This window comes from Protopterus annectens, chromosome 9.part0 (assembly GCF_019279795.1).
Source record: "Protopterus annectens isolate FY-2018-M chromosome 9.part0, PAN1.0, whole genome shotgun sequence".
NCBI classification, from domain to species: Eukaryota; Metazoa; Chordata; order Ceratodontiformes; family Protopteridae; genus Protopterus; species Protopterus annectens.
In genome coordinates, this window is record NC_056743.1 from 1,705,095,681 (window position 1) to 1,705,112,260 (window position 16,580).

General features: G+C 46.6%; 1 protein-coding gene across 2 annotated transcripts in view; it reads left to right on the forward strand.

The window, feature by feature from the left end:
- TYK2 (tyrosine kinase 2) overlaps positions 1-16,580 on the forward strand; it is a 2,798,586-nt gene that overhangs the window by 101,765 nt on the left and 2,680,241 nt on the right. The gene's annotated exons all lie outside the window — the stretch shown is intronic.

The following is a 16,580-nucleotide window of genomic DNA, read 5'->3' on the forward strand; positions in this document are numbered from 1 at the left end:
GATACTATCTGGATAGAACCAAGTCCTTCAGGAAGACTAACCAAATGCTGGTCAGCTTCACCCCAGGAGCAGAGGGGAAACCTATATCTAAGCAAACCATTTCTAAGTGGATATCTCACTGCATCCATTTCTGCTAATCCTCCCATGGGAAAATGCTTTCCAATCCTATTAGAAGCCATTCCACTACTGCAGCATCAACCTCCACTGCCTTCATCAGAGGCTTCCCTACCAAGCATACACTAGAAGCTGTCACTTGGGCATCTGTTCACACCTTCACAAAACACTGCCAACTGCCTCTTTACTCCAAATCCCTGTCAGGCTTTGCTTCTGCAGTCCTGCAAGGCATAGTGGCTTCCACTTGGAGCAATGCAAGCCTTTTCTAGCACTTCTTCCTTTCCTTCCTTCCACCCTAATTTTCAGCTTTGAGAATCTTCCCACAAGTGATGACTGCAACGGCAAAACGTGAAGAACATAGTACAGTTATGTAGACTTACCATAAGTGTTGATGTTCGAATGTATTCACTGTTGCAGTCCTGTCCCCCCCCCCCCAAGTTGTTCCTTCATATCTGATTATACCGAATAGCTTACACCAGGTTGGACTTCCTCAGGCCTTCTGGGAAGGACTTCTATAGGTTAGGGACAAGAAAAACTGATGTACTGGCGTTGGCTGCCTCCTTTTTTAGCCCTAATAGCCCTGATGACCTGACGTCAGTCTCAGGCGACCTGCAGCCGACGTAGGAGGGATACTCTTTAGTCTGGTATTTGGGCTGGCCGAGGGCTACCCAGCAGGGATAACCCACAAGTGATGACTGCAACAGCGAATACACTTGATCATCTACATTTATGGTAAGTGTACACAACTGTATTTTTTCTCAACTGGGAAAGTTATAAAGATATACAAAATCAAATAGCACTTGCTAATAGCACAGGCTGTACCATGTGTTTTAGCATGACTAACCTTTCATCTAATGTTGTCAATCTTCATCTATTCTTGACTTGTGGGTTACGGTTCAGATCCTCGGAACTGATCCGGCTGATATATAACTCACGTCAGCCAAAAAAAATCTCTCGAGCTGCAAGTCTACCCACAATACCCCTCTTTACCATTACCTCAGATCTCATTTGCCACTTACTACAAGACAAATCAGCCAACTCCACTCTCATAGCCAAGTAAAAAAATTTTATATTTACCCTTTTTCTTTCTTTCAGTAATTTCTGAAACTTTACTCTGTACTTAAATGATTTTTGGTCTACCCCTAGCAAGTGTGTCGTTTTCCTTACCTTGGTCATTTTTCCCCTCTACCATCGTTGGTAGTTTTCCTTTTCCCCTCTCTCTTCCTTTCTCATTTTACCGTTGGTAATCTTTCCACCATTGTTGGTAGATTTTCCTATTAAGGTATGACTGAGTATCTTTTTCCCTAATTCATTCTTTCTTTCTTTCTGTCCTTTTTATTCAGGGCTATGGCAGAAAAGCCGTTTTCCTTACCTTGGTAATTTTTCTCCTCTACCATCGTTGGTAGTTTTCCTTTTCCCCTCTCTCTTCCTTTCTCATTTTACCGTTGGTAATCTTTCCACCATTGTTGGTAGATTTTCCTATTAAGGTATGACTGAGTATCTTTTTTCCTAATTCATTCATTCATTCTTTCTTTCTGTCCTTTTTATTCAGGGCTATGGCAGAAAAGCCTAAAAGCTCCACTATGGGCTTTAAACAGTGCTAGAAATTGCTTAACTCTGATAATCATGACAGTTGCATTTATTGGTTGGGTGTACCTCACTTGAGTGTTGCCTGTACCATCTGCCAGGGTTTTAGTAATAGAACTCTGGCAGAGAGGAAAAAATAATCTCATTCTCAAAGGGCTCTTTAAAGCCCTTTTCGAGGAAGCCTTGTCCAAGGTTGACCAGTGTCCTCAGGCCTCTGGATCAAAATCCTCCCATTCGGAGCCGATGTTTCCCTTGGCACCTATTGTTAAGAAACACAAACCTGCATCTGAAGGTTCCTCTAAGGAACCAAAAGCTAAAGTTTTGAAACTTTCGGAACTGTCTGAATGTTCTGCACTGAGAATCATACTGGCCACGACACTCATTCAACCTTTGACTACCACTGTTCCTACTATGGCTCCGACACCTGTGCCAGCTGTCACTACTGCCATGCTGGTGCCAATTTCCCCCACAGTACAGCAGATGGTGCCGAAGTTGGATATATCTACTCAACCCAGGACTACTTATTCTCCTTCCTTGGAAAACTCCCTAGCCCTTTTCTAGAGAGATGTGATTCTTTTTCTGGGTTGTCCATTCACTCCACCAGAAGTCTCTCTGAAGTTGATATTGTTAGGTTGGTGGATCAGATCTTGACAGCCAGGGGTCTTCACTAATCTTCTCTGCCCCCTCTCCCTTCTGGTGTTGGGGGTTTCTAACCTTTGACCCCTTCCTTTTCTCCTCCTCTGACCTCTGCATAGGATTTAGCACTCTCAACTTTTAACTTCTCAGGTGCCGATGGCTTTGATGCTGGCAACCTTGTTGTCTTCTCCAAGTCTGGCTCTGGCTCCCTCAGTGCCCTTGGCACTGTCAGGTCCCTGGGACCATGTCTTCACCATCAGGGGCAAGGGGTTCAAGCCAGCTCTGATTTTTTCTATGGAGCCAGCCATGCCTGTTCGGGCTGCACTGGCAGGGGGACCTATCCTTGGATGTGATAGTGTTCAATCTCGCCGTTTGTTCTTACACATGGGTTCGGAGCCGATCCTCGGCTCCGTGCCGGCCTCTTGCAAGCTCTGCATCGAGAAGAAGCTCGAGACAATCTAATACCCACAATCCCCCTCTGCCTTTACCTCAGATCTAGTTTGCCGCTGCTGCATTCGCATCGTTGGGAGCTAGCTCGAGGTTTTTCTAAGCTAAGATATAACTTTTTGTTGTATTTTACTGAGAATTTTATTTAACTTAATATTGTTAGTATTACTTGGTGTGATTGTGTTCTGGTTCCGTAGTTCTTTGGTACCGTTAACCCTTTTATCGGTATTTTTGTACCGGGGCCTACACCCTTACCATATACTGCTATATTGAGTCAAATTTACCTGATTGTGACTATTTTTCCGGATTTGACTGTTTTTGTTTCTAGACTTGTTTATTACCTACAATGTCTGAGAAGGCAAAGTCTGGTTTCAAGCGTTGTCAGTGTGGCCAAAAAATGTCGGTCACTGACAACCATAGTTCCTGTGTCTACTGCCTTGGCCCTCTCCACTTACAAGAGGATTGCTCCATTTGTCACTCTTTCAGTGGGAGGGTCATGACAGATAGGCGCAGGAAACTAATGGACAGGGGTCTGTTGAAACCAGCTTTCCAAGAGGCTTTGGATGCTTCTGACCAGGCATCGAAGTCCTCTAAGGAATCGAAGACATCGGAGCCCAAGTCATCGGCTCCGAGCTCTTCTTCAAAGGTTAGATCACCGGTTCCACAGACTTCGGGCCGAGTGTTCAACTGGTGTCGGTTCCTGAGCCTCGAGTCTTGGAACCGGTGATGGAGCTCCCTCCTTCGCCATATTGAGGTCGGCTCCGTCTTGGTTCCTTCGACCCGTTCCTCCTCTAAACTTTCGGATGTCGATGTGGATCGTGTGGTGCAGAAGCTGCTGGAGCATTCGGCCCTCTCTAAACTTATTTCGGTTTCCACCCAGCTGGTGTCGAAACTTGAAGGCCTTCCTGTATCTCCATCCATTCCTCCTCCGAGACCGATTCAGTCTTCGAGCCGGAAGAGGCTGATCTGCTGATTGTGGAGCCCTCGGGTCCAGAACTGTCCTTTCTCGGTCTGTTCCCTCACCTCGACTCCGTCGGACCGTACCGGAGTCTCGGAGCCGACGGCCTGTTCTTGGTTCGGGGCGAGTCGAACCGGCGTGTCGGTTCCGACTCTCCTCGGGCCTCGCACGGATCGATTCGGCTCCGTCCTCGGGTCGATGCCTTCGTGCCCGTGTCGGGATTCTTCCCATTTCTTCGAGCCGGAGATTCTTCGATGCGGGACCCGGGAGCGTTCGACCTGATGAGGAAGGTGTTGTCTACCCAGACAACCACATCAGTGGAAGCAGTTTCTCCTCCCCATAAAGGGCCTTTGTCTTCATCTGCACCCACGGCCACATCCAAGCGTCGGGCACCAGTGTCTCAGCCACCCCTGGAGGATGCCGCCTCTTCCTCCCAGGCTTCTTGGCATGCTCCCCACGAGGAAGTCCCTAGGAAGAGACTGTGTAAGAGGAGACACTTGGATTCTCCACAAGAATCCATAACATCTGATACTGACTTAGATGAGTCAGAAGGGTCCCCTAAGTCACCTTCAGAAGATGTCTCTTTTTCAGACATTTTGGAGATCCTGAAGCAGAGAGGTGACTGGCAGTCCCTTCCCCCTTCTGAGGATGAGTCAGTTCTGCTGAAGGCATTTGGTGCTCGCCCTTCCTCCTCCTGGGTCACTCCGCCCTTCGACGAACTAATGGAACTTATTGCTCGAAGGCGTGGGAGGCTCCTGACACAGTGGAACCTGTTCCTAGGAAACCGAACAAGTACATCACAGCACCTCAGGATAAGTCCTACCTTACTAAAGGAGTTCCAGTAGACGCTATGGTGGTGGCTGCAGCCACGAAAAAGGAGATGTCGGAGTCTTCTTCGTCTGTCCATCCACCTAATAAAGATTCTAGGACGATGGATAGATATGGGAAGCGCATTTTTAGTTCAGCGGCTTTTTCCATGCGGTCCCTGAACTATTTGACCCATTTTACACGTCTGCAGAGGGATCTAGTCAAAGAGTTGGGTGATACCCTCCAGGGTTCTACAGATGCAGCTGTCTCAGAGAAAGTGACAGCGCAACTTAATACCCTAACATCGATTGTTAACTCGTCCATGAGGCTGATTTCCTCGCGGCGAAGGTTTGAGTAGGGCAGCAGCTTCAGCGATTGCTCTTCGTAGACAATCCTGGATGCGCCTATGCTCCTTTGCGGAAGCCTTCAAGTCTTCCTTTACAGACGCCCCATTTGACGGTGCCACTCTTTTTGGCCCCAAGGTAAAGGAGACCCTTACCGGTGTGAACAAGAGGGAAAGACTCTGTCTGCTGTCGGAGTCCGTTTTCCACCCCAACCAGACCGTACCCCAAAGGGCAACGCGTGGGAAAATGTGGTTTCGGAAACAAAATCAAGGGTCTTTCCCGGGCACACAGGGTGATGCCCCCTCTAGAGGCAGAGGAGGGGGCAGAGGTGGAAGACGCCGCCCTGGCGGCAGAGGGGGTCCGCAACATCAAGGTGACAGGGATACACTCCCTGGTAAACCTTTCCAGCACTCCTGAGAGGAGGCCCGACTGTCCTGCTCTGGAGGCAGTCGGGGGTCGCTTAGCCTTTTACCCTCAGGCCTGGCAAGATATAACTACAGACAATTGGGTAAAAAGCGTAGTTACCAGAGGTTACACCATACCCTTTCCCCAGGGTCTTCACCAAATGCATGGCAGTGGTAGCGTCTCACTTGAGACGTCAGGGATTCCAGGTGTTTCCGTATCTGGACGACTGGCTCCTTTCAGCCACCACCCGGCGTCAACTACTGCAGGCCAGAGACTATGTTCTTCAACTGTGTGTTCACCTAGGGATATCCGTAAATTTCGGAAAATCCTTACTTCAGCCATCACAAAATATCTTGTTCATAGGAGCAGAGTTAAACACACGGCAATTAATTCTGAGGCTTCCCACAGAAAGGATAGTATCGCTGCAGACTCACATCGTCTTCTGCTCTTGTCAAGGAAATCTCCTGCAAAACTAGTTCTGAAGGTGTTGGGCCTCATGTCAGCCTCCTTATTGCAATTCCCTGGGAAGGCTGCACATGAGAGTTCTACAATGGCTACTGTTTGCTCAATGGTCATTTCAACAGCTACCTCTAACACACGAGATTCTCATAACAAAGACTTGCAAAACAGACCTAAACTGGTGGCTCCAAGCGTGCAACCTTTCCCAGGAGGCCGTTTGTGCTACCTCGCCTACAGTTACGGTGACCACGGACGCTTCCCTGATAGGGTGGGGGGGCATCTTTCAGGGACAGACAGTCCAAGGCGAATGGACCAATTTGGAGTACAATCTGCACATCAATGTACTAGAGTTGAGGGCAGTGTTTCTAGCGTTGCAACACTTTGCTCCCCTTCTTCCTCTAGGGACTATTGCAGTTCAGACGGACAACATGTCGGTAGTCTGGTACATAAACAAACAAGGGGAACCAGGTCCTATCAACTATGCAGAGAGGCCATGAGAATTTGGCAGTGGGCAGAGTCCACGGGTCGCTTTCTAATAACGCACATCCCGGGGTCATCCAACGTAATAGCCGACAAGCTGAGCAGAGCAATTCTGCTACCACACGAGTGGTCTCTGAAACATTCAGTGGCGAAAAGGATTTTTCGCACATGGGGCCAGCCTTCCTGCGACCTGTTTGCGTCTCCAATGAACGCCAAATGCAGGAGCTACTTTGCCCTATTACCCCTCCAGGGAAGTCCCCAGGGACGCACTGGTTTGATTGGCCCCGGGACTCCTGTACGCATTTCCTCCATTTCCTCTGATACCGAAATTTCTCCAGAAAGCCAGAAACCTTCACAGGACGATAATTCTCATTGCTCCATTCTGGCCTCGTCAAATTTGGTTTCCCTCCCTGAAAACTCACTGCATTAGGGACCCTGGATTCTGGACCCAGAGCCGGATCTGTTGACTCACTCGTCAGGGGTTCCCCATCCCGCTCCTGTCACTCCATCTAGCAGCTTGGCTGCTCCAATTCTAACTTAGCCAGGTCTGATCTCTTGTCACCAGCAGTTCAGTATATATTAGTGGCTTCGCATAAGGCTTCCACTACTAAAACATATACTAGCAAATGGAAGCGGTTTGTATTCTGGGCGAATACACACCACGTTGATCCCTTTACAGCTCCTTTGAATAAGATTTTAGAGTTCTTGACAGACTTATTTCATCAGGGTGCTTCTCCTGCTACTCTAAGAGTTCAATTGGCTGCCATTTGAATTTCCATGTGGAAGAGTGTGGAGCTCCTATCATGGCTCACAGACTTTGTAAAGCCTTCTTAAAAGGAGTTTTTCATATTAGACCTCGGTCAGATCTCCTCGTCACCTTGGAGTCTAAACTTGTTACTATCTAAATTAATGTTGCCCCCCTTTGAACCTGCCTCTTCTTGCCCATTAAAATTTTTGTCCTGGAAAACTCTCTTTCTGGTAGCCATTACTTCTGCTAGGCAGTGTCTGAACTTCAGGCTCTCTCCATCAAGCACCCTTATCTAATCTTTCACTCTGACAGAGTTTCTCTTAACCAATTCATCCTTCCTCCCTAAAGTGTGTTCTATTAACAACATTAATCAGTCCATTGAATTACCCACTTTCTTCAAAAACCACTCCAACAAAATGGAGTATATGTTGCACAAATTGGATGTTCACAGACAGCTAAGGTTTTATTTGGATATAACAAAAGATCACAGGAAAACGGATCAACTCTTTGTGGCTTTTGCTGATAGCAGGAAAGGACTTGCAGTTACCAAAAGAACTCTTTCAAAGTGGTTATCTGATTGTATAATCTATGTATATGATTCTGCAAATCAACCCCTTCTAAACAAACCCAAGGGACATTCCACAAGATCAATATCTACGTCTTTGGCTCATGCAGCTCGCCTACCTCTGGATGCTATTTGTGCGGCTGCTACCTGGTCTAAGCCACATACATTTATTTCTCATTATAAAGTAGATAAGGTTTCTAGGGACAGAGCAACCTTTGGTTCCACTGTGCTCAAGAACGTCCTCCGTGAGTTCCTCAGGATTTAGGAGCTAGGGCGCTACCCATGTGTAAGAACAAGCGGCAGATTGAACACTATCACATATAGAAGTTATGTACTTACCATAACGTTCCATGTGGAGTGTTCATCTCGCCTTTGTTCTTACAGTCCCACCCTCCCACCCTTAGGAGGAACGTTCTTTGATGCCTGGCCAGAAGCATTTTACTACTGTCTTTATTCTCTGTACATAGTTGGTATACACATATACTTATATGTGTCTGTTATGTATGTATAGATGTATGGCATGAATGTACTGTTATGTAGATTGGTTTGCTTGCAAACTAGATCTGAGGTAAAGGCAGAGGGGGATTGTGGGTATTAGATTGTCTCGAGCTTCTTCTCGATGCAGAGCTTGCAAGAGGCCGGCACGGAGCCGAGGATCGGCTCCGAACCCATGTGTAAGAACAAAGGCGAGATGAACACTCCACATGGAACGTTATGGTAAGTACATAACTTCTATTTCCGGTCTGTCAGGTGGGTCTCTCAGGGTACAGTGTGACCTTTGTTCTGAGGTTGTCTGTATCTGTTCTGGGCTCCCATCCCCCCTCAGAGGGGCCTGCCTTTTAGGCCATGGAAAGTGCTTTGGTCACTGCCTCGTCTCAGGTGGTTCCTTTGTTACTGAAGTCTTCCCCTGTGACCCCAGGTTTTTCGGTTTTGCCGCCAACCTCGACCCCCGCATAGCAAACCCAAGATCGCAAGTCTTGCCTGCAAAAGGCGTACCCTCTTCTGAGTCATCCTCAGATATTCCCACAAAAGTGCCTCCTCAGAAGAGATTGTGTAAGAGGAAACACCTTGATTTTCCTGAAGAATCCATCACAGAGGACATGGATTTCGATGAGGGGGAGGGTTCCCCATGTTCTTCCCTGGAAGACTTCTCCTTCGGAGACCTTCTTGAGATTCTAAAACGGACAGGTGATTGGAAGTCCAAAGACCCTTCCTCTGAAGACTCCGTGTACTTGCAGCCCTTTGATGGTCACCCGTCTACCTCCTGGGTGACTCCACTCACTGACAACCTAATTAAGCTGATCACTCGGTGAGCTTGGAAAGTTCCTGACTCTGTAGAACTTGTCCCCTGGAGACCTGACAAGATTCTTTCTGCTCCTGAAGACCATCCATATTGGGCAAAGGGCTTGTTAGTTGATGCCATGGTGGTAGCAGCCACCACCATGAAAGAACTAGCCGAGGAAAGTTCTAATGTACATCCCCCTAACCAAGAGTCTATAGTGATGGACAGATTCAGGAAGCAGGTCTATGCATTATCAACCTTCTCCATCAGATCCTTGAGTTTCTTGGTACACTTTAGTAGACTTCAAAGGGATCTGGTCAAGAAGCTTTCAGATGCCCTGGAGGGAGCTGTCACTGAGAGGGTCCAAGAAAACGTGGCCTCCCAGATGTTCTTCGTGTTTCACTGTTGCAGACATTACATTTGGGTAATCTGCTGGCAGGTTGCCCTCAATCGGCCTGATTAACAAAGTCTTGGGTCCTGCGTTGGTTGCTGTCCCTTCTTCCATGACGTCAGGTCGTTGGGTATAAAACATGCAGCCGATGCCATTACAGCAGTCTTTCTTGCTGTGCGGTGCCAAAAGCAGAAGCAGTTCGCAAATGCCGGTCGGCTGACTCCTGAAATTTTCGTTTTCGAGTTTCAGAACTGAAGTCTTCAACCAAAAGCTAAGTACCCCATTGGGGAAACTTTTTCTTGCTCCTTACCGATGTCAGTAAAAGTTAATAATTGCATTACTTGTGGGAAGCAAATACCTCATAAGGATTTTCATTTGTACTGTATTCCTTGCCTAGGCCCTGACCACAACGTGCCTTGCTGTTGGTTTTATGCTAAATTTGATCAACGTACTATTAAACGTCTGTATATTTTTGCTTCTAAATATTTTGGCTCAAGATTTAATTATCCAGAAATGTCGTCTGTTAGCAGTCCGACTACCGGAATACCTAAAAAACGCAAAGAAAAAGACAGAGACAGACCGTCGAGGTCCAAAACTGACGACGACTCTTCTCCTAAGCCAGTCGCCAGTTTGCCGGTACTCACGCGCTTTCGCAGCCCCTGATGCCTGCTACTTCTGATTCACAGACCTCTACTGAGACCCATTCGGAGTCCGGTATGCCGCGAGATGCTTCAATTATGGAACCCACGGATGTCTCTACCTTAGATGGGTCCGGAGCCGATGTGCAGGCACCGGCTTCTGAGGGTGTTTTCAAGCCTACACATTTGTATATTAGACCGATGCCATCTTCAAAACTAAGGCCAAAATCTAAATCTATGTCTAAAAAAACGATGCCTGGGCCACATGTGCAGGCCCCTATGTCTAAAAAACAAATGATCAAAATGGCTGAAGATTTAATTACTTTGATCAGGGGTAGCCAACCCCCTCCTTCTAAGAGGCCTAGGCAAGACATTTATTATGAATCTTCTGAACAGGATTCTCTTTCTTCTGACTCTTCTAATGAACAGGATTTGTCTATTCCTACTTATGAGGACTCTGATACAGAAGATTCCATTCCTTCTGCTTCTCCCCCTGAGGATTTTTCTTTTGGGGAAACTTTACATACCTTAAAAGAACATTTCCACTGGGAAAGTCAGGATTTAAAAAGAGACTTAGGGATTTTCTTCTTCTTCCTTAGCATAGGCCTTTGGCCTCTTGTTCTAGACATTGTCGATGATGTTTTTTCAGAATCTAGTATGGCTCCTGATTCTCTGCCTCTGGCTCCTTGTAAGCCAGACAGATACTACAGCGTTCCTGACTCCCACAAATTTATTTTCAAAAATCCTATTGCTGATCCTGAAACCATTTCACAGGGTCCTGAGGGCATTAAGGCCTCTACTGCTAAAAATCCTACCCCTTCTGATAGAGATTCCAGGGCACTTGATAGATGGGATAAGAAGGTTTACACTTCTGCAACCTTGGCAATCGGGGCTTTAAACTGTCAATTTCATATGCTAAAATATCAACAGCATATCATGGGACTACGTAAACAGAAAATGATGTTAATCTCTGACTGTGTGGAAAATAAAGATTTGCAGGATTTATTACATTCAGCTGAACAAGTTGACAAACATACTTTGCAATGTATTTTTTATTCCTTGGAGGCCTCTTGCAGGGCTGCTGTAACTGGATCTGTGCTAAGAAGGCATGCTTGGCTCAAAGAGCAAACTCTGCCTGACCATGTTAAAGCAAAATTGTTGGATGCTCCTTTACAACAGGACTGTCTCTTTGGCAATAAGGCTGAAGAAGTGTTAAAGATGGAAGATAAAGCTAAATCTATGCAAACTGTGAGAGATTTCTTACAAGTGCAACCTCCAAGATTTAGTAGGCATTGGCCTACTAAGAGCTGGTCCTTTCCAGCCCCTTCGAGAGCTGCTCAAGTCAAATTCAGACATTCCAAAGGCTCCAGGTTTCAGTCACAAGGAACTTTTAGAACAAAACAATGGGGTGCCTCCGCCTCCAAATCTGGAAACAACAAGGCACCTCCCTATGGTAAACAGTCTCTACAATCACCAAGCACTTACCTTTTAGCCACCCCTTTGGGGGGAAAACTGGCACTTCATGCACGAAACTGGCAACTTATTACCCAGGGCAAATGGGTTTTAAATATATATCCCAGGGATACAGATTTCATTTCCACATGTTGCCAATCCCAAACGGATGGCCAGATCTGCCACCAAGTCAGTGGGCAGAGGCCCAGAAAGAAGATGTTCATTGTGTTTCACTGTTGCAGTCATTACACTTGGGTTATCCTGCTGGCAGGTTACCCACAGTCAGCCAGAGTTGCAAAGTCTAGGTCTGGCGTCGGTTGCTGTCGCCTCTTCCCTGATGTCAGTGCGCCAGGGGTATAAAAGATGCAACCAACGCCATTTTCTTCTGTCTTTCTTGCCGCGCTGTGCCCGAAGCAAAAGCAGTTCGCAAGTGCCGGTCGGCTGACTTCTGAGATTTTCGAAATTGAGTTTCAGAACCGAAGTCTTCAATAAAGCTAAGTACCCCGTTGGGGAAACTTTTTCTTGCTCCAGACCGATGTCAGTAAAAGTTAATAATTGTATTTCTTGTGGGAAGCAAATACCTCATAAGGACTTCCACTCTTACTGTATCCCTTGCCTAGGCCCTGACCACGATGTTACTAGTTGTCGGTTTTGTGCTAGATTCAACAAACACACTATTAAACGTCGGTTTGATTTTGCTTTACATTATTTTGGCCGAAGGTTTAACTACATAATGCCGTCGGAACAACCGACGACCGGAATTTATAAAAAAAACGCAAAGACAAAGAAAAGGAAAGGCATCCGAGGTCCAAAACAGACGACGAAGCCTCTTCTAGGCCAGTTGCCGGTTCTCAGTGAGGCGCTTTCGCAGCCCCTGACACCCGCTACCCCAGAGCCACAGGCCATATCCGACAGCCACATGGAGACACAAAGGCCTGTGGAAACTCAAGGTATTGGGCCTGCGGAAACTATTCCCTCAGATGGGTCCCGGAGCCGCTGAGCAGGCATCGGCTTCTGAGTGTGTTTTCAGACCTTCACAGCTTACTATTAAGTCCATTACAGCAGCCAAGGCAAAGTCAAAAACACCATTAAAGACAAGGAAACAAGTACTGCATTCTCCTGAACAGTCATCCATGCCAAAGAAACAGATGCTTAAAATGGCCGAAGACCTAATTACTTTAATCAGAGGTTCCCATCCCCCTCCTGACAAAAGGCCTAGGCAAGACACTGACTATGATTCCTCTGACCAGGTTTCTATTTCCTCTGATTCCTCTTCTGATCAGGGATATTCTCTCCCTCCCTATGAGGACTCTGATGCAGAAGAGTCTATACCTTCAGCCTCCCCGCCTGAGGATTATTCTTTTGGGGAAACCCTGCACACCATGAGGGAGCATTTCCATTGGGAGAGCTAGGGTTACTCAGAATCCAAGAAAAGGCTGAGAGACTTTCTTTTATTGCCTCAGCACAGGCCCTGGCTATCCCCCACTGTGCTTGATATTGTTGATGTTTTCTCTGAATCCAGTCTGTCTCCTGATTCTTTACCCCCTGCACCAGTCAAGCCAGACAGGTACTACAGGGTCCCTGACTCTCATAAATTTCTTTACAGAAACCCTGCTGCAGACCCAGAAACAATTTCTCAGGGTCCTAAAGGGGTTAAGGCTTCCACTACTAAAAATCCTGTCCCCTCGGATAGGGATTCCAGAGCTCTGGATAGATGGGGGAAAAAGTTTACACTTCTGCTACTTTAGCTGTAAGGGCTTTACATTGCCAGTTTCACATGCTTAAATATCAACAGTACCTCATGTCCTTGTTAAAACAGAAAATGGTTACAAATTCAGAAAGTCCTGACAGTAAGGAAATGCAGGATTTATTGCTTGCAACTGAACAAATGGGAAAGCATACTTTACAATGTGGTTTTGATTCATTAGAGGCTTCTTGTAGAGCCGCAGTTACAGGCTCTGTCATTCGAAGGCATACTTCGTTGAAAGAACAAAGTTTACCTGAACATGTTAAAGTAAAATTATTGGATGCTCCACTACAGCATGACACTTTGTTTGGTGTTAAGGCAGAAGAGGTGTTAAAGAAAATGGAGGATAAAACAAAATCAATGCAGACAGTAAAGGATTTTCTTACAGGTTCAACCACCTAGGTTTAGCAGAAACTGGCCTTCAAAAAATTGGTCCTTTCCGGTGTCAGACAGGCCACAAAGAGGCAGATACAGATGCCCAAGAGGCAGATCTCAGCCCCAAGGCTCCTACAGACCTAAACAATGGGGTGCTTCAGCCCCCAAAGGAGGAGAAGACAAATCACAACCTTATAGGAAACAGTCCCAATGACTTCCCTCTACAAATGCCAAGCACTTACCTTTTGGCAGCTCCCCTAGGGGGAAAGCTAGCACTTTTCTGAAAAAATTGGCACATAATCACCCAGGACAAATGGGTACTGAATATTGTTTCTCAGGGTTACAGGTTCCACTTTCACACCCTTCCAAAATCAGAAGGTATGCCGGACCTGCCACAGAACCAATGGGCAGAGGCACAAAAACAAATTGCTGCTCTCATGGACATGGGAGCTATTCAAAGAGTACCACAGCAAGAACAGGGACAAGGATTTTACTCAAGACTTTTCCTAGTACCCAGAAAGGACAAAGCCTGGAGACCAATACTGGACTTGTCAATCCAAAATACATTCCTGGATGTTCCAAAATTCAAAGTGTTAACACTACAGCAACTTCTACCCATGCTGGGCAAGAAGGCTTGGCTAGTTACTTTGGACCTCAAGGAGGCATACCTGCATGTCCCAATCAGACAATCTTGCAGAAGATACCTCAGATTCATAGCTGGCTCAATGCATTACCAATTCTCTGCACTGCCCTTTGGCTTATCTACTGAGCCCAGGGTCTTCACAAAATGCCTGCCACCAGTAATTACATTTTGCAGACAAAAAGGAATTCAAATATATCCCTACTTGGACGACTGGCTTATTCAGGCTGAGAGCAAGGACATTCTTCTAAAGCATCTGGCGTTTGTAAAAAGATTACTAATTTGCCTAGGGTACACAGTAAACGAAAAGAAGTCAAAACTAGTGTCCTCTCAAGAGATAATATTCCTAGGTGCAAGCTTAAATACAACTGCCCAGATGGCTTATCTCACGCCAGACAAACAAATGCAACTGACTCATTACTTTCAAATGATGACAACAAAGACCCAGCTCCCTGCAAGAAAATTCTGCAGGCCCTGGGCTTCATGGCGTCCTGCATTCTACTAATTCCATATGCAAGACTGCATATGAGAAAACTACAATGGTATCTAAAAAGTGTTTGGACTCAACATTGCCACAACTTGGAAACAATCAATGTTAAGTTGTCTATCTCGCCTTCATTCTTGCTGAATGGGTTCGGAGCCGATCATTGGCTCTGACTCGGCCAATACTAAAGCTCGAGAGCTAATTCCACTACTAGTGAGTCTACTCACTACCCTTTGAAAATCGTGGTCAGATAGCCTGGAAGACCGTGAGGAATGCGATCTATGGCTCCGTTCCGAAAGAAGAGGGGATCCTGGTGCCGAGTGAACGGAGCCGATGGAGGGAGACCTAGATCTCTATCTCGAAGGTTGCTCCGATAAGAGTATCGGAGACAACTGAGTTTTATCAGCCTTGGCTCCGGCCGGAGCCGAGGTAACAGTATGAGGCTTGGAAACATCGGCTCCAGCCGGAGCCGATGTCGAAGAAGTCTTGATGCTTCCAGAGGATGGCTCTGAAGCCGGAGCCGACTGTCTGGAAGTCTTAGAAGGCTTCCCCGACACAGACTGGGTCGGGGGGCCTTCAGGCTTTAGTAAGCCACGCAAAATCAATTTATTTTTGCGTTCCTGCAGGACTCTAGGGCTGAAACCATGGCACACAGCACGAGTCCTGCAGGTGCAAAGGTCCCAGGCAATACACACAAGAAGTGTGACCGTCTGTCAGAGACATTTTCTGACAGCACGAGTCACACTTCTTGAAGCCTGAGACCTTGGAGTCCTTAGACATACTAAAGGCCTAAGTAAGAAAAACACTCACACACACACACACACACACACACACACACACACACACACACACACACACACACACACAGGCCTTTAAAAAAATATATTAATTTCCAGTCACACTAAAGGACTAGGAGAAGGAGGGGAAGGGGCCTAAGGCCTAAAGTTAAAAGGGGAATAAAGGAAGGGATTATGGGCAAAAGAGATGTCGATCCAAGGAAAAAGATAATTAAAACTAAAAGTTATACTAAGGTAAGTAATAGGGGCCTAAAGATTTGTGAAAATAGAATAATTTTCCACTAACCTGCCAGAGCCAGTAGAAAAGCACCTCGTCAGCTAAGCGGCAAATGAGATCTGGGTAGTTACCGCCTAGCATTGTGGGATATAGGGGAGCCTCGAGCCGGTGGAATTAGCTCTCGAGCTTTAGTATTGGCAGTCGAGCCGAGGATCGGCTCCGAACCCATCCAGCAAGAAAGAAGGCGAGAAGAAGACAACTAACATGGAACGTTATGGTAGGTACATAACTTCTTATTACTTTAATTCGCTGCCTACAACAGGAGTTTCGATGGTGGTCCCAGGCCTGTCACCACAACAAGGGACAGCCTTTCACTTTACCCACAGCCAGGCAGACAATAACAGCGGATGCATCGGATTATGCCTAGGGGGCACATATGGCAGGAAAATGTATTCAGGGCACGTGGCCCAAGGAACAAATGCATCTTCACATCAATCAAAAAGTGATGCTAGCTGTACAGAATGCCCTGACACCTTTCAAGAACCTACTACATCCAGGACAACTGCTAATAAAGACGGACAATACCACAGTTATGTGGTACATAAACAAGCAAGGGGGCACACATTCCTACCCCCTCTGCAGGCAAGCCATGACTTTGTGGAACACAGCACTGACCTATCAAGTACATCTGCAGGCACAATTCCTGCCAGGAACAAAAAATACACTGGCAGACGAACTAAGCAGAAATCTCATGGATCCTCACGAATGGAAACTAAATCCACAGGTGTTCAGCATGATAACAAGGAAAGTACAGTTTTGTACCTACCATAAATGTAAATGTTCGAGTGTCTTCACTGCTGCAGTCATTACACTTGGGTTATCCTGCCATCAGGCGGGCCCGCAGCCGGCCTGAGTTCCAAAGTCTTGGTCCGGCGTCGGTTGCTGTCGCCTCTTCCCTGATGTCAGTGCGCCAGGGGTATATAAGACGCAGCCGACGCCATTTTCTT